The sequence below is a fragment of the Rana temporaria genome, chromosome 2 (genome assembly GCF_905171775.1).
Source record: "Rana temporaria chromosome 2, aRanTem1.1, whole genome shotgun sequence".
In the NCBI taxonomy this organism is placed as follows: Eukaryota; Metazoa; Chordata; class Amphibia; order Anura; family Ranidae; genus Rana; species Rana temporaria.
The window spans coordinates 305,811,081-305,830,627 of NC_053490.1; the positions used below are offsets into that span (position 1 = coordinate 305,811,081).

At 41.1% G+C, this 19,547-nt stretch overlaps 1 protein-coding gene across 1 annotated transcript in view; it reads left to right on the forward strand.

The window, feature by feature from the left end:
• Positions 1–19,547, forward strand: part of COL8A2 (collagen type VIII alpha 2 chain) — a 215,048-nt gene that overhangs the window by 86,769 nt on the left and 108,732 nt on the right. The window contains exon 2 of the mRNA XM_040337324.1: positions 18,795–18,855. The gene's annotated coding sequence lies outside the window, so the exon portion shown is untranslated. The remainder of the gene's footprint in view (positions 1–18,794; positions 18,856–19,547) is intronic.

A 19,547-nucleotide genomic window follows, 5' to 3' on the forward strand; every position in this document is an offset into this window, starting at 1 on the left:
TTTACCATTTTTTCTGATTAGGACAGATCACCAGGTGTCTGCTGCAGTGCCCCCTAGCTTAGGTTTTAGACAGCGCAGGAGGCTCTCTCTCTACCAATTAACCCACTACAATTACCTTTTTGGTTCTCTCCCCTTCCCAGGGCCTGGGAGAGGGGGGCAGTGCGGCACATGCCCCATGTGATGCATTTGGAGGGGCGTTGCCAGGGGTGCCGCCCTTACCCACACTGGGAAGCGCTGCTCTAAGGGTGTCACTGCTGCCTGATGAAGTGTAATGGACAGGAAGCACCCGCACCATAGTTTTTCAAATAACGAAGAACCAAATATAAGGGAGACTGCACAAGCCCACTAGCGCCGAATCGCTCAGCTCCTCCTGTCCACCAATGCTATAGAAAGGCATTCCAGAGCAGCGCTTTAAAATGGGAGAGCCTTCCTGGAACTGGAAGGCATTTATTTCAAAAGAAGAGGGGTTTGTGTGCAGAAGGCCCTGGACTAGGAAGTTGGGGTTGGTACAGCAAAGGATTGGGGGGCCTTAAGGGGGTGCAGAGAAGGCCCTGAACTTGGAAGGTGCAGAGGAGGCCCTAGACTAAGGGGATACAGTAGAGGCCCTGGGCTGGGGGGAGGCCCTAGACTGGGGGGGATTAAGAGGATGCCCTAGACTCGGGGGTGCAGTGGGGGCCTTGGGCTGTGGGGGGTGTAAAGGAGATCCAGCTCTCTGCTCAGGGAGCACTGAGAACTGAGTGATTAGCAGTGTTTGATTACTTGGTTCTCAGCCTTAGAGCTTTAAGGGGACAGATGCAGCATCCACCTAGGATTAAAAAGGAAATCCTATACTTCTCTTTTATTTACCCAACATCTCCTCTTTCCTACTATCTGGCCCACATGACAGTACAGCACATTGTTTGTTAAACTGGTTGTAAAAGTACAAGTTTTTTTTACCTTTATGCATTCTTTGCATGAAAGTAAACGAATGTTCTGTGTGCAGCAGCCCCAATAGACCCACCTTATACTTACCTGAGCCCCCTCTCTATCCAGCGATGTCTACGAGAGCCTTGACTCTCCGGGGTCTCGCACTCCTGATTGGCTTTTGGCAGCAGTGGAAGCCATTGGCTCCCGCTGCTGTCAATCACATCTAGTGAGCCAATCAAGAGACAGAGTTGGTGGGAGCGAGCCACAGCTCTATGTGAATGGACACACACAGTGACGGCTCGGGAGTGGGCCTGCTGGGATGCTCCCATGCCAGATGTGCTAGCTACTGCTACTGCTATTGCCAGATGTGCTGCCCCTCCCACTTACAAAAACGGAGAAAACTGTTTGTTTTTATCCCAGGAGGCAATGTGATATCATTGGTACGTCCATATCACAGAATTCAGTGCATGCACAGATATGTGACTGGTCTTGGTATGTCTATCCACGTGCAGGACATTTTTGTGCATGCCCATAGATGCTGTGGGTCACTACAATCCACATGTACCAACTAGCGGCATTTGTATGCACGTGCAGAAAACCTCCACGCATTCGCAGCAGGTCTCGGCCAGATCCCAGAGACCTGTGGCACATCTGAGCATGCATTGGATTTTCTGAATATGGTGGCGTAAAGGAAGGGCGGAAGGAGGGGATTGATTTGGGGATGAACTTTAAGCAATATTCATTTATAGTTCTATAGCGCTTCTACCTGGGGACTGGGGAGTATTTTATCTGCTTGTGGGGCAGATGGTATAGTAGCTGTTTGGGTGCACTCAGTAGAATGTCACACTAGGGCCAATTCACCTACCAACATGTCTTTGAAGTATGGGAGGAAACCAGAGTACCTGAAGGAAATGCACACAAGCACAGGGAGTACGGGCAAATGACGAGATGGTATTTAACATCTATAGGCAGATCTTCTGCCTAGTACTTTTATGTCGCGTACACACGACCATTTTTAATGTCATGGAAAAAAACGAAGTTTTTCTCGACGTAAAAAATTACGAGAAACATTTGATCATGTTCTAAATTTTCCATGGCCATTTTTCACGACGAAAAAAATGCTCTGGAGCCTACACACGATCGTTTTCAAAGACCAATTTAAAAAATGGCATTTTTCACGTCATGAAAAACGGTCATGTGTACGCGGAATTACAGCAGCCACTGACCCAACCTTTCTAACTCTTATGATTTAACTAATAATTGTATCGTTTTTTCACCTTCCACAGCTGGTTGGAAGTCTGAAAAATAGGGCCATATTATTATTGGGGCAAGAAGTGCATTGGCCGCACGCTTATCACACTAGCCGATAATGGAGCCCAATAGTTGATGTTCTATTACAGTCAATATCTGAACCCCTGAGTGACACAGAAAAGTAAGTGATCCCTTACTTTAAAAAGGACAGTGTCCACTTAATCATATAAAATTCCAAGATATCCTTAGTTAAATTCTAAAAATCCAAGAAACGCTCAAAAGATTATTTGTACTTTACTCAAAAATGGAATCCCTCGGAAGTCTGGGATTCACCTCTTGTTGACAAATGTGTAATTTACAGCACACAAAAATCAGTGGAACCTATGCTTTAAAGTGATATTAAACGTTCAGTTTTACTTTTTATTAGAATAACAAATATTGTCTAAACTTACCTGCTCTGTGCAATGCTTTTGCACAGAGCGGCCCTGATCCTCTTCTTCTTGGGTCCCCCGCTCCAAAGAATGTATTAAGGTGAAAAACCTTAAAGAGTTCCACTGGTTGTTAAGTTATAAAAAAAGTCAGCAGCTACAAAAAGTATATAAACACACACACTCACTTGTCCCACGGTCCAGAAATGCGGCTGCCTGAAGCCTCGCTCCTCTCCTCTCCGCGGTGTCGGCATTGTAAGTGTGGGCGCCTCGTCTGTGACAGATTGCGGCTTAACAGCCGTGCTGCGCTCTGTCAGTGGCATGGCAATCTTCTGGGACCTGTGATGTGTCCCAGAAGATTGCCGGGAGGGAGGGGCTGCCTAGGGGGAGAGGAAGAGTCACCTAGGTGGCCAGAAAACGGAAGTAGGAAGTGGAACAGGAAGTCCCTCTCAAAACCAAGTACCCACTCTCCCCTCAAAAAAATTATATGCAGTTCAGTTTTGGGCACCAGTTCTCAAAAAGGACATAGGGGAACCGGAGAAAGCGCAAAGAAGGGAAACCAAACTGATAAGAGGCATGGAGGAACTCAGCTATGAGGAAAGATTAGAGGAACTGAATTTATTCACTCTTGAGAAGAGGAGATTAAGGGGGGATATGATCAACGTGTACAAATATAGAAGGGGTCCATATAGTGAACTTGGTGTTGAGTTATTCACTTTACGGTCAACACAGAGGACACAGGGGCACTCTTTACGTCTAGAGGAAAAGAGATTTCATCTCCAAATATGGAAAGGTTTCTTCACAGTAAGAGCTGTGAAAATGTGGAATAGACTCCCTCCAGAGGTGGTTCTGGCCAGCTCAGTAGATTGCTTTAAGAAAGGCCTGGATACTTTCCTAAATGTACATAATATAACTGGGTACTAACTAGGGTTGTCCCGATACCGATACTAGTACTTGTACTCGGGCAAATGCTCCCTATCCTTCACCCGATACTTGTACTGTCGGCGGTGATCAGTGTGTGGGGAAGTTACAAGCACCGATAACAGCTGATTATAAAGCAGCAGAAAGCCGCCGTGTATCCCGTGTATGCCGCCGTGTATCCCGCCGTGTATCCCGTGCATCCCGCCGTGTATCCCGTGCATCCCGCCGTGTGTATCCTGTATATGCCGCCATGTTTCTCTCCCCTTCCGTGCTCCACCTCCACCCCCTGGAATTGTCAGGATGGAGAGCGGGGTAGGAGCCGGTAAATCCGGCTCCTTACTGCTCCGAATGGACAGAGTCAGTGATCACTGACTCTGTCCATTCACATAACTGAAACATTGTAACCTGTGTTTACAAATGTTTCAGTTTATGAATGAAGAGAAGATGCTGTCTTCACTCCATTCATTTTCAGCGCAGCTGATGCTGCTGAGAAAGGGACAGGGGAACATGTGTCCCTAGTCCCTTTCCCTGTCTCAAAGGGAAGATGTCAGAGGTCTGTTAAGACCCCTGATATCTCACCAAAGCCCCCCCAACAGGGCTGAATAAATAAATAAAAAGAATAAAGAATAAAAAAACAAAATAATAAAAACAATTATTGTAGAAAATAAAAAAATTAAAGAAAAAACACACTGACACGGTCCACCCCCCCCCTTAAAAAAAAGAAAGCATTATAAATAAAAAAAAATGTAAAAAATTAAAAACAAATTGTTAAAGATAAAAAAAAAAAAAAACATACTGACACATGTGCCGCTGTCACATAAGATTAAAAAAAAGTATCGGTATTCGGTATCGGCGAGTACTTGAAAAAAAGTATCGGTACTTGTACTCTAGTACTAACATTTATAGGTAAAGTTGATCCAGGGAAAATCTGGTTGCCTTTCGGGGGATCGGGAAGGAATTGTTTCCCTGCTGTAGCAAATTGAAGCATGCTCTGCTGGGGTTTTTCGCCTTCCTCTAGATAAACTGTGGGTATAGAATTGGGTTTATTGGATTGTATGATATTTTATTTATTTTTATTGTTGAACTAGATGGACTTGTGTCTTTTGTCAACCTGACTAACTATGTAACTATGTAACAATGTAACAATCCAAATGTGGCATGTCAGGGGGAGAGAAGTACTTTAACTGGAAGTTCCACTTTTGGTTGAAACTCTGCTTTAAGGCTTTACAATCACTTTAAAGAAGAGTAACAATTACTTTGGACAAGTCAATTCAACAGAACAGTGTACAGGCATGTCCCACTTTTAAGTACACAATGGGGTTTATTTACTAAAGTTGGAAAGTGCAAAATAAGTGCAAAATCAGGCTCACTTCTGCAGAGAAACCAATGAGCTTCCAGGTTTTATTACCAGGCTTGATTGAACAAGCTGGGGTTAGAAGCTCATTGGTTTCTATGCAGAAGTGAGCCTGATTTTGCACTTTCCAGCGATAGTAAATAAACTCCATTGTGTACTTAAAAGTGGGGTATGCCTGTAAGCAGCAAAGTACACAATCCATGGCCTCCAATCAGAGTCTTTAATGTATTGGTCTAACTTCAGTAAAGATACTTCCTATTTGTTGTTATAGGATACTATTATTTGCTCTTATAACTTTACTCCATGCACAATAGTTTGACAACTTTTGGCTGCTTGGGGCCAATGAGAGTCAGTATTTAGGTCAGGGGTTAGGGGGAGGGGGATTTTGGAAGGGACTTTTCGCGGCACTGATAAAGACAATCTGATAAAAGGTATCGATATTTATTTAACAAAAAAAGGAAATACAGGTATAATACAAAAAACAGTTTAAGAACAAACCCCACATTTCACATCAGAAAGTAACTAACAGACTGTGTCTTAATGTAAGGAATCGATGGCCTCGACCGGTTTCGCGGTGATTTACCGCTTCTTCAGGAGGAGATTATGTTCCAGGTTGGTCATATGATCAGACGTGGAGCCTGGTAAAAGCCTTCTGTGGCGCGTGGAGGGGGATATTTTATTTAGACGGGCTCATCACTGCATTAAAAGTACGCAGATTACTGGGGCACAGGGAAATAGGTAAAATCAGCCTTATGTATATTGTCTTACATTGCCAGGATAAGGAGTCAGCACGGATGCTCTCCCTGGGGACACACTTGGATATCTTCTAGTCTAGTTGGACCGATTGTTATTGCCCTTATCCTGGCAATGTAAGACAATATACATAAGGCTGATTTTACCTATTTCCCTGTGCCCCAGTAATCTGCGTACTTTTAATGCAGTGATGAGCCCGTCTAAATAAAATATCCCCCTCCACGCGCCACAGAAGGCTTTTACCAGGCTCCACGTCTGATCATATGACCAACCTGGAACATAATCTCCTCCTGAAGAAGCGGTAAATCACTGCGAAACCGGTCGAGGCCATCGATTCCTTACATTAAGACACAGTCTGTTAGTTACTTTCTGATGTGAAATGTGGGGTTTGTTCTTAAACTGTTTTTTGTATTATACCTGTATTTCCTTTTTTTGTTAAATAAATATCGATACCTTTTATCAGATTGTCTTTATCAGTGCCGCGAAAAGTCCCTTCCAAAATCCCCCTCCCCCTAACCCCTGACCTAAATACTGACTCTCATTGGCCCCAAGCAGCCAAAAGTTGTCAAACTATTGTGGTCTCATTATTTTCTATATTCAATGGGATGTAGGCACCCCTTTACTTCTTGTACCTCTATTTTAAAAGAGGCGACACTCTCCCCTTTTTTCAATTTACTCCATGCACCTTTTTTTTAGCTGAAGTGTAATTTGTGAATATTTTTTCATCCCTGGTTCCTCCCTCATGCTAATGACATTTTTTTAAATAAAATGTTTCCATTTTGTTTAAACAACCTATTATAGACCAAGTGACATTATCACTAGGGCCTCTTTGCTTCTCGGTGCCATGCAGGCAGATCATGGCTGCTGGGTGAAGCTTGGAGGATGCTGTATAAACTTCCTGAAAACATCACAGCAACCTTCCTCAGTACTTCTCCCAAGAGCCCTTAGCCATGATGTAAGCAGTGACCTGGCTCCTGAGAAGAGTTATGCCAATACCAAAATGGCTTGATGGGTGGGTTTCAGTCTGGAGGATTGGGAGTTGCTAAGCTGACTATTTGCCTGTATTCCTCCCTAGGTAATGCTTTCATGTGATGTTGAGGCTCCATGATTAAAAGAACAGAAATCCATACCTCCCAACTTTTTGAGATGGGAATGAGGGACACCTATCAGCAAAATAATGTAGGCATAGGACACACACCTTGCCACGCCCCCTTAAAGGAGAATTGTACAAAAAAAACAAGATTGGTTAAACCCACAATTTTTTTACCACTACTATTCCTTTATATTGGCTTTTGGAATTTACAAATGAGGAAATGTAGAAATCAGATGAAAGGTTTAGCACTGGGAAACACTTTTTGATAGATAAAAAGAGCCTTTTTCTATACATCTATATAGATCAGACCAAAATGAGGGACAAATGAGGAGGAAAAAGGTACAGAGGGACATTGCTCCAAATCAGGGACAGTCCCTCGAAATCGGGGACAGTTGGGAGCTATGGAAATCCAATGAATGAAAGGGGCGGGCCAGGGACGGGAAGGCTGGGGAGTATAGGGTTAGATGACTTTGGACATCCTTCAGTCCAGAATTAAGATGGGCTCTATTTGACGTGTTGTAGTTCTGATACAGACTGTAAGAAGTGTGCAGTGTGCAGTGAGTCAGAAATTGACTGGAGAGGAGCCTGCACAACTGTACAGGACTGAGGCCTCGTACACACGACCGAGGAACTCGTCGTAAATGAAAGATGGTTTTCCTCGACGAGTTCCTTGTTAGGCTTGTCGAGAATCTTGACAAGCTTTTTTTGCGTACACACTGTCAAGACAAAATCTCGTCGTTCTCAAACGCGGTGACGTTCAACACGTACGACGGGACTATAAAGGGGAAGTTCCATTCCATTGGCCCCACCCTTGGGGCTGCTTTTGCTAATCTCGTGTTGCCGTGTGTTAGTAAAAGTTTGGTGAGAGATGATTCGCGCTTTTCAGTCTGTTACAGCGTGACGAATGTGCTATCTCCATTACGAACGCTACTTTTACCGAAGGTGCGCTCCCGTCTCATACATTATTCTGAGCATGCGCGGGTTTCTAAGCATACACACGAACGTGTTTCTTGTCGTAAACCAGCCCGACGAGGAACACGATGAGGAAATTGAGACTCCCGACGAGGAAAAAGAGAACTCTCGACGAAAAACATACACACAACCGTTTTCCTCAGCAAAAAAGCTCTGCCACCAAGTTTCTTGATGGTTTCTGTCGAGGAAAACGGTTGTGTGTACGAGGCCTTAGTGCAGCTATAACTGTTACTAACATTTGAGAGTACCTACTGTATGTGTTATTAACACGTTTAGTTTAGTTTCCCCCTAATGCAACAGGGCAGAAAGAAGAGATTACATTTAATTTAAGTCAGCTGTTTTTTTTAGAAGGGCCACATTCTATTTGAATCCCCCTTTGAAAGCACCAGCCAGATGCTGAAGGGCTTAGGCATTAGCCTATCCAGCAGTCATCATGCTATTTGGCCATTTTGTCATAGAGATATCATCAGTTATGCTTGGTATGAGGCCTATATATTTGGAATCTATAGTTACGCTGTTTTCTTTTAAATAAAAAATTCAAAAATATTACCATGCTGCTCCTGTCATATGAGAACACAGGATCAGCACTGGACAGCTCAGCAAGTACTTCTTATTGTTTATTTTAAAGAGGAAGAAAAGGCAAACAGTTGTATTCCCAGATGAAATATATATGGCAGTAGTGTCCTATCTGAAAACAATCTGTTTCTAATCTAGACATCCCTGTCAGATAGCACAACCAGGATCTGGCCTATGGCTAAATAGTAAAGAAGGTTGTATCTGTGCTCCCCCTAATATGAGCATGCTCCCCATACAATGTAGAAAAGCTGGATAGGCTTATAATGCTGCTCCATCCAATCATAGACTGTGGCTGTGCAGTGAGAGGCCAATATAAAGGCAGACCAAGGTACAATAAAAATGCATATAGGTATATTTTTACACATATGTAATTCAATTAACTTGAGTATTTTATATGGCTCTACCTGCACTATTGCTTCAACCCTTTCGCTCTCAGCATTTTTTGCACACATGATTAAAAAATTATTTTTGGCCTGAACACTACGTAAAACCCCCAAACATAAAGTCCCCTATGTGATGCATTTTTTTGGTGACAGGTTCTCTTCATTATGTAGATATTTGCCAGCGCACCATGGATCAACAAGGTAGCGCCCAAACAGATTTTATTGCTTGATCACAACACAAAGCAGTGCAATGTTTCGGAGCCACGCAGGACCTCCACACAGGTTCTCTTCATTGACACATCAGGGGACTAAAAGACCCATCCTCTAGTGAAACGAAGGCAGTGCAGGTCACACTACATTTGTTTCTTCCTCAGCCATACTGTCTGGGGAAAGTGACACGAGGACCTGAGGTTTTACAGATTGCTTCCAGGTCAATAACAAGAAAGGGAGAACAGCAAATGGAAACACTTCTCTTATGGCAGAGCCGGTAAGAGGGAGATCTTCCCCATGTTCCTGCTGCTATACAGAGTGATAACACTAATGTGCATGGGGTCATTAGGGTGTGCCTGGGCACACCCGGCACACCCTGTGCGCACGCCTATGTCAGCTGTAAACTAGATTTGAACAATGTTTGTCCTAGCAAAGGGTTAAAAATGTAGAAACTGCCCTCCTTCATTGTATGTTATTGAGGGGTAGTTGAGACAAAGACACTCTGAGACTGTTCAGAAATTCTAAGAATCAGCCATGACACCTTCTCTAGAAACATCTAAAAGTTAAGAACTATATACTGTATATATTTTTTAGATTTTAGGTATGCCAAGTGAATGGGAAAACATATAGATATAGAGGGGTTTTCTCAAAGTTGACTACAAAAGTGGAAATACACTTAAATCTGATGTCCTCCTGAAATAAATGGGAATCTTATGTGTAGAGTTAGGAACTCTCATGCGTATTGCTTGCATTTTTAACAAGTCAAGCATTAATAAGCACACCATGGTGAGCAATGATTTCCAGAAAAGGTACCACTCATGGTTTTGCCATTTGCATCATTGACCCAAATGTGTTGCATATTATATATTTTCAAAGTTGAATTTAGGATGATAGATTAGTAAATCAGTATTAAACCCAAAACCAAAAATGGAATATATTGTTATATAAAGTTATCAATCATTAGATGCGGGTTGCAAAATTTGAGGTAGGTAAGCTAAAGCTCTGAGCTGAACTAAACTTGGAGAATTTGAATGAAGTGTTGGTTGGTGTTTAACTAAAGTTAGAGGATTTGCAAGAGTGTTGGTCTGTGTTTAAGAGTCTCCTGAACACCTAAGTGATTTCAAAATTGAGCCATTGCTGTTACTTTTTGTCATTTTTGCAGCATACTTATGTTTTATATTATAATCTCAAGAGAAACCTAAACACAAACTTCTTGGGAGAAAACAACCTTTGGATTTGTAAAGATGAACCGCAATTTTTTTCATTGTCCTGGTCTAGTTGGCCTTAAACCATCCCTTTTGACAAAGCACTTCCTAGTAGAGTTGTTGTGACAACCTTCAAATTTGCTGAAAACACTTTCTGTTTTAATACTAAACCCCTTCAATATGTAATTTCTATTAGTTTATTCTGTAGATATTTATAGACAAATACAATACAAGGTCACAGTCTTAAACACATGTGTTTCTGAGGAGTCATTCCAGAACCCAGCTAATTAACACGCATATACGGTGCCTTGAAAAAGTATTCATCCCCCTTTAGTCTGATACCCCTAGCTAAAATCTAGTGGAACCAAATGCCTTCAGAAGTCACCTAATTAGTAAATAGAGTCCATCTGTGTGTAATTTAATCTCAGTACTGTATAAATATAGCTGTTCTGGAAAGCTGGGCAAAGAGAGCATTAATCAGAAAGGCAGACAAGAGGGCCATGGTAACTCTATAGGAGCTGTAGAGGTCCACAGCTCAGATGGGAGAACCTTTCCACAGGACATCTATTAGTCGTGCACTCCAAAAATCTGTCCTTTATGGAAGAGTGGCAAGAAGAAAGTCATTGTTGAAAGAAATCATTAGGACATCCCGTTTGCCATTTATGAGAAGCCATGTGGGGGACACAGCAAACATGTGGAAGAAGGTGCTTTGTTCAAATGAGAACTAGTGTTCCGAGCATAGGTATGTGTCCATCCAGAACTGATGTGCGAGCATAGGGCAGCCTGTCCAGCCTGGCAGTGCTCGGGGGAGGGGCCGCTCCTCTTCCTGACATGAGGGGTCTAGTTTTCAGTGGCTGCTGAGTGCTGATGTGCAGGAATGAATTCCTCATACTGGGAGTTTTGAATCCAGCACTGTCTCCACCAACTCCAGTTGGAATGCCTCCCACTCCCATCTCTATCTCGGGCTACACAGAGAGAGAACCAAGTTGAGTCACAGTGTTCAGCGTGCTGTGTGCTGGGTACTGGATGGCACCCCCAGCATCCCTTTACAAGCACTCTGGGCTGCCCCTGCTCCAGATGTTTTATGGCATGATAGATTGCATAGGATACACAGCCCCTGCCCATTCCTGCGCCTAGTCTATCTACAGATGTGATGTATAATGAGATGTACCAAGAGCCCTTTCACACTGACAGTGCGTCGCTGCTAAAGCGCCGCTAAAAGTGGTGCTTTACTGTCATTTTAGAGGTACATTTAACCCCCACTAGCGGCCAAATAAAGGGTTCAAAGGCGCCAGTGCCGAAGCGCTTTGCAGGCACTGCCCATTGTCTGCAGTCTCTGATAATCTCATGTACTATGTCTGCAGTCTCTGATCATCTCCTGTACCATGTCTGCAGTCTCTGACCATCTCCTGTACCATCTCTGCAGTTGCTGACCGTCTCCTGTACTACGTCTGCAGTCTCTGACCGTCTCCTGTATAATGTCTGCAGTCTCTGACCATCTCCTGTATGATGTCTGTAGTATGTCTGGGGGCTCTTTCTAACAGACACTCTAACAGAAGCCCTCTCTGTGTCCATCAGAGAGGCCCCCCTCCAGGTCCCAATAAAGTACTCTGCTTCTCTTCCTGTATTTTGTTTATTGTTAAGAGATCATGTAATGATCCCAGGTTAATGAAGACTTTGTGGGGGAGCATCTCTGTGGTTGAGTCATTGCCACAGAAACATTTGTAAAGGGAAGGAGTTAGTAAAATGAACACACCCATGTGGGGGCGCTAGAAATATTTCTGCACCCAGGCACCTGTGACCCTAGGATCGGTCCTACCTCTAAGTGCAACAATACAATACAAATGCACGCCACACTTTTCACATATTTATTTGTAAAAAAAAATTGAAAACCATTTAGCATTTTCCTTCCACTTCACAATTATGTGCCACTTTGTGTTGGTCTATCACATAAAATCCTAATAAAATACATTTACGTTTTTTCTTGTAACATGACTAAATTTGGAAAATTTCAAGGGGTATAAATACTTTTTCAAGACACTGTACTGGGCAAAAAAGGAACATGGAACAAAAATGTATATAACCTAAGTTCATAAATGACGTCTAAGGCTGACCATACATTGTACAATTTTCTTCTATAGATTTCCTTTAGAATTACCAAAACCATATAATAGAAGGTCAAATCTAAACACTTTCAATGTGTATGCAATCAAGCAGGCCCCTCTACTACACAGTTGAAGGCAAATCTAAAGGAAATTGAATAAGAAAATTGTATAGTGTATGGCCAGCTTTAGAGTATAAGTATTTGAGTGCAAAGGGTATTAATAAAGGGTTGACTTATTTGGAACAAGACTTCCACAACAATCTCCACTATTCAAAACACTCATGGAATCCATGCTCGGACTTCCAGTATTTCCAGAATTTCTAGGTTCTCCACTACCTCCAGTACTTTCAGAGCTCCCGGTATTGACACTCGGCATGTCCTCTAACCAGGAAAGCTTAAAAGGGTTGTAAAGGTTCATTTTTTATTTTCTAAATAGGTTCTTTTAAGCTAGTACATTGTTGGTTCACTTACATCTTCCTTCGATTTCCCTTCTAAATTTTTTTTTCTTTGTCTGAATTTCTCACTTCCTGTTTCTCCTCAGTAAGCTTGCCCCCATCATCCGAGCGGTAGTTAGTCAGCCAGAACATCTTACTGAGGAGGAACAGGAAGTGAGAAATTCAGACAAACAAAACAAAGAAAAAAAAAACATTTAGAAGGGAAATGGAAGGAAAAAGTAAGTGAACCAACAATGCACTAGCTTAAAGGAACCTATTTAGAAAATAAAAAATAAACCTTTACAACCCCTTTAAGTTTACCAAGTTTACTAAAAGAATAAGCACACATGACATTATTCTCCTTTATATTGCCTGATTATGTCCACCCTTGCCATCCAGCAGCTCCATCCATAGAAGCATATACAACTACATCTTCTATGAATGAAGGACAGGTGGATGATTCAAAAGTCTGATTCATAAATCACTTTTTATTCAAAGTAGCTGTGGTAAATTATACTCTAAAGGTAATCAGTGTCCCTTGTGCTGATTCTTTTTTGGCTTTAAGAGTAAGCCTATGAAATTCATAGTGCTGTTTCTTATCACCAGCTACTTAAGAGCTAAAGAGTGCTAATACTTTCTTGCTATTTTCCTGGTTGTTGCTGACCTAGAATAACCTGACTACTCTCTTGCTTGCTGTCTGCCTAGACCTGCTCTTGTGCCTGACTACTCACTTGTCTGCCACTTGTCTGGAAACCCTGCTTGGACCTCCCATCTGCAGCCCCATGAACAGTCTCCACACCTTCACTTCTCAGTTCCAGCCACCCTCTTGGTAGGGCAAACCAGAGGGCCATCAACTGGTGTCAGTTTGCAGAAAAGTAAACAGGGAACAACTTTAGTTCCCAGCCCATCTCTACCATTAGGAGCTCTGGTGAAGACCACATGCTACTTAGCTTCTGTGCCTTGGGTGAGCCCACATCATCTGCCAGGGGGCACTCAAACAAGGGACCCTGTCAGCGGTGGTCCTCATTCTTTAAAGTGATCTAGCTATCATGCAACTCCTCACATTCTTGAACCACAAAAGAGCTGAGATTGTCTTGGATAAAAAGTTTTCATGATAGAAGTAAGGAGTAATTTTGTGTTTTTTTGCTGCTACAAAAAAAAAATGTCTGCTATTACAGCAAGCATTACTACTTGAATAGGGTCACTTGAAACAAACCTTTAATTCTAGCTGTTAGAGGCACTGCTAAAATCTTCAGTATCTCATTAGTGTATTGGATGTCTGTCTCATCCCACTACATGTTGTTGATCCCCAACGTCTACAGATAATACATCAGTAGCGTGTCCTTTCAGAGCTGCAGGGACACATTAGTCCAGACACAGGATGCCAACACATCTGGAAGTGTTGGATGCTGAAGAATCAAGTAGCACCTCTAACTCTGCATCTGAGTATAGATTTGATTTAATGTAACATAAATGTATTTTCCAAAGCTGTTTTTAATTAAATTTCGGTATTATATTGCCAGTGAATTTTATATTTGTTTAGGTCTTCATAAACAGTGGAGTTTTACTTTAAACATTTACTTAGAGATGTAATATTTCCAGCAGGATGGGGATGTAATTTGGCCAGTTCTTGACTTGACCTCACTCACTTGTAATATACATTTTTCTGCAATAAGCTCATTCTTCCCTGGATCTTTTAACCGTAGGTTTTTAAACAGGATTGTTGTTACTGTGTAGCACTGCCATACAGTGGATGGTTCAAATGCCAAGGGGTAGATGAATAAAGCTGTACCTTCAATGTGGTTTGTTTAACCTAAAAATGGAACAGCCCTAATCTAGGTGTATGAGCCATGAATTTGCATCCAAAATAATAAAATTGTTTATATCAAAGTTGCCTACAGTAGCACATTTATCAGCTAGCCAACAATAAAAAAAAAATTACACCCTCTAAAAAATTGTGTTAACAAACAGAGGTTTTAAATTGAACTTCCAAAGGAAAGTGTGTTACAAATAAAGGGCTAGATTCACAGATATCTGCGGCAGGGTAACGTATCCCCTTTACGTTACACCGCCGCAAGTTTTCAGCGCAAGTGCCTGATTCACCAAGCACTTGCGTGTAAACTTACGGCGGTGTAACGTAAAGCCGTCTGGCGCAAGCCCGCCTAATTCAAACGGGGCGTGTAACATTTAAATTAGGCGCGTTCCCACGCCGAACGTTCTGCGCATGCTCCGTGTGAAAATTTCCCGACGTGCTTTGCTCAAAATTACGACGTATTTTTTGAACGGCGACGTGCGTTACGTTGTTTCGTATTCCCGGACGTCTTACGCAAAAAAAAAATATTGAAATTTGACGCGGGAACGACGGCCATACTTTAAAATGGCTGTTCTAATGTAAGCCATGAAAAAGCAGGCCTAAGTTTGCGACGGGAAAAACCGACAAGCGAAGACGTAAGAGATTGCGACGAACGCGCGAATCTTCGTGGATCGCCGTAATCAGCTAATTTGCATACCCGACGTTGGAAAACAACGCGAACTCCACCCGGCGGCCGCCGGAAAATTACACCTAGGATCCGAAGGCGTACGAAGCCGTACACCTGTCGGATCTTAGCCAAAACCCGTTGTATCTTTTTTGTGAATTACAAATAAAGATACGACGCGGCAAATTTGAAAATACGCCGGAGTATCAGTAGATACTCCGGCGTATTTCCTCTGTGAATCTGGCCCAAAGTACTTCATGCTTTTATCCTCTCGATCTAGTTACATTTTTTGTTTTGTTTTTTTACATTTTTAGTTTTAAATACAAGAAAAGTGACATTTAGAGCCTTTTGGCAACATCGTTGATATAGTTGGTATAGTTGATCTACCATTATAAATTCACACTTTGTTCCTATAAATACGTGGCAGCCACACTGCCTCATCAAGGCCCCCCTGTGTAGTGTGGACTCTAAAGTTGACCACACACTAGTAAATTTAAGAATGACTTGGCGCATGTTATTCGAAAACACTTTTATAAAAGTTTGCTTTTAAAGCCTAATTTTGGGTTTCATTTCACTTTAAATAACTTGTTTGGGCCTATTCTTCTGTAAAGACAGTGCCCAATGGGAACACACAAAAACTAAAACATATTTTAAATAGAGTGGGGAAGGTATGTGCCTTCATGTCCACATAATTGTCACATTTGGTATATTATTATAATATTTCGTACATTAAAGGCCAAGAAGTGAGTAATGATCTACTCAGAGGGGTCACAGAGAGAAATACACACCTTACAGAAAAATCGAAATTGGCTGGAATTAGGGTTTTAATCTAAAGCACAAACTCATTTACATAAAGTAACATTCTAAATAAGGTAAACCAATGTCTTTGGGAAAAAATAAGCTGCTTACCATAGCTAAACTAAGGTTGTAGTTTTATTGGGATATATTTATCTACAGTGTAGTATATTAAAATCAGTCATCCTTCATGTTTAAAAAATGTTGTGTGATGAAAGAACTGATTTGCGGATGAAACCACTCTAGAAACTTCAGTGAATCTCACAAAATCAGAATTAATTACGTGATCAGATTTCCATATAGTCACTCACAAATTTTCATATAGTCACTCACAATTTTTTTATGAAAAAGGTGAGATTTGTAAATTTGCCAGATTCTTTCAAATCACGAATCAGTTGGTCAATCTCTGTTATACCATAAAATAAATTCTAATATATACTGACATCACGTCACATTTGACACATCAAATGTACAGTGCGAATTACTGTCATCAGTCTGTCAGGATTTGGGAACTTCTATGTGAATGTGTCTTTAATAGTAATACCTCCCAAATGTCCCATTTTTAATGGGTGTATCCCATTTTGTGGACCCTAAAGGAAGTGGGGGCTAATGAAGTAGGTGCAGTTTGGGCCAAGGCTTTAATGGCCCAATTATTTATTTTATCACTTTGCCACGTATGAATAACTTCTCTGTGAAGGAACTGATGTTGTTGGTTAAGTGGCCCTTTAAAATTCATGCAACCAACAAGAAAAGAATGTACTACATTTTACCTTGTGAGAGAATAGGTCCAGCAACAACCTAGCAGCGCATTACACAACCTACATTTCTGTATTGTTCTCTGAAAACCTACTGATACTATGTAATGTCAACAAGATTTTTTTGAAAAAGTTTGAATGTTTTTTTTTTCTTCCTCTTAAAAGGTTCTATAAGAAGTTATTTACAAAAGCATTTCTGAACTCTGTCTCATTCCCATGTCTCTGTTCTTAACAAGAAAAAAAAATCATTTTTTCCTCTGGAAGGAATTTTTTTCCCCTTAAAAAAAAAACACATTTCAGAAGTACACGGTATAGGTTTTGGCAAGTGAAGCATCTTTCCACGAGCCGAGGAGGGGGTGAGAAGCAAAGACCTAGATTTTTTTTTCCTGTTAACATGCTGATTGAAATTCCAGAATTTTCCAGTCCTACTTAGTTTTATGTTGTGGTCTCTCCCGGACACATCAGGGACTTTGAACGCATTTCCGTATTTTTTTGCTTTGTCTTTGAGGTCATTCCCAAAACCGATTAACAAAAAGGAGTGTTACGGCATATGAAAACACAATGCGTTCAACTGTGAAATGGTATAGAATGTGCAGACAACATTTATTTTAACATATTCATGTTATTGTTATTGTATACACACCTTTGTTCAATAAAGAATTCCTATTCTAAAGTGAAAATTCCTAGTTGCAGTATTCCTAAGCAACCAATTAAAACCCAACTTGAATGAGATTGACTTAAGAAGAGTGAATTGTGAAGAGTTGCTCTAAGTTAGGAGTTGGCATTTTAAATAGAAAGTCTACCGACTAATACGTTTAAACAATACTATACATAGAATAATATCTTTTTTTCTGTCCGAAAAGCGGGTTGACTATAAAATGTAAAGTTATCAGCAACCAATTAGCATCTTTCTTTGCATTTTTAATGCCCAGCTCTACACTCGAGAAATAACATTAGGAATCTGATTGAATATTACAGCATCAATAAACTTATTAGGTTTTTTAACTCACCCCACTGTATCTAGTCCTGTACATTTGTAATTATAAGACAAAGTTTTTCAAAGGTTATTAAAAAAATATTTACTCTCACGCTTATGAAACATGCAGTGGGAACCTATGCTTGCAGTAGGTACCAGGGTAAACCTTGACAAATGCAAGAAAGTTGGAAATAGAGTGACCTCAGATCTCATAAGTGGCCTATAAAGGTTAAAGCTAAAGCTCCTTTCTGTCTTTTTAACAACATTGGTACCTCCAATTATTTTCACTGTTTATGCATATCTGTCTACTTTTATGTACTAACAATAAATATGTATTATTTCACCAAAGATATTTTAGGTTTACAGTATTATTGCACACTACTCGAATCAGCAGTTCTTAACTTTATCATGCCCCACATGCCTCATTCGGCTTATCCATCCTGCGCCCACTCTGCTCTGTCTTCCACCACCTGTTTCATTCTCTACCAACTTTGTGAACTACTTTTTCTGCCTGCACTGCCTTTGGAGCTGCCACCCATTCCATCTTCAGCACATGTGGCTTGCTCTATCTTCCATCTGCAGTGGCCTCTCCATCTTATTTAACATTTTTCTACAACAACTTCCATGCACTCTGTCCACATATCTTTCTGCTCATTCCACCTTTAGTTCCATGCTGTTCATACTACTTTTTGCCATATGCTGCTTATTCTGAGTCCATACATCTTCTTTCCACCTTGTCACTCAGTGCATTTGGCCACAGCAGATTGCAGGTCATTTATACTTACTACTTGAACATGTATGGCTTGGTACAAAAGTGTGTAGTAGGCCAGGCGTAGACTTGCAGATATAGCATTGATAAAAAAGAGGAAGCTCTGTTGGTGGTCTGCAGCTAGTCACTGAATATACGAAGCTGGTCTGTGAGGGATGTGTGGTGTCCAGTGTAAAGGGAATACAGTGATGTGAGTCCTCCTGTGGCAAGCGCAGCCATCTTATTGAGCACTTGTGACCACTCAGGAGTTAGCAGATTGGCCACAGTTGATAGGCGTAATTGATTAAAGTTAAAATGTGGTTCAGAGTGTTGTAGATTACTCTCTGAGGAGTTGTCCCAAGGAACTTTGAGTGCTCTATGTTATGTACTATGAATGTACATTATCCAATAGTGTGCCATTGTGAACCTCATTGTGTTTTTTTTTTTTACTAGATCTGCATGTCATTTTGGTTGAACCAGAAGCGCACTATATAATATACAGCGACAACACCAGGTAAGACTAAGAATACACCTGTAAAAGGGCACTTCTGACAAACATTTTATTTTGCCATTGAAAAAGACAAAAAAAATATTCACTCCATTGATCTAGTTTCATAGCAGTCTCCTGGAAGTAGCAATTGATAGATAACTCACATGCGTTTGATATCAGCATAGTGCTAGTGTTTCCTTCATAGCAAAATAAGGTCAATAAAGTATTGTATTTGGTACTTGGCAATGATCTATTTTAGTTAATTGTATTACTTGCAGTGATGGAAAGAAGTCAAGTGGCGTTTCCAAAACACGAATTTCCAGAAATGTTAATTGGACCAGCAAAAGCTGCACATCAAGATGCTAAATAATTTGTTTCCTTTATTAAAATAGCCACCCGAAACAAGTTCTATGCTGGCACGTTTCCCACTAGGCACAGTGCTTCCTCATTTCTTTGAGAAAATGCTGTGCCTAACATGAAACATGTCAGAATAGAACTTGTTCCCACTGGCTATTTTAATAAAAGAAGAATATTCATTTGCATCTCGGTGCATGACATTCCAGTTGCTGGTGCAATGGTACAATGAGATGTGATTGTGGAGTGTGAAGATGGCATGGCACATGAAATATTTGACATTTCTAGAAAGGCTAGTATAGAGAGTCTTCTTCTACAGGGTAGCTGTAGTGACAAGGTCACTCTAAAATTTTTAGTTTGTT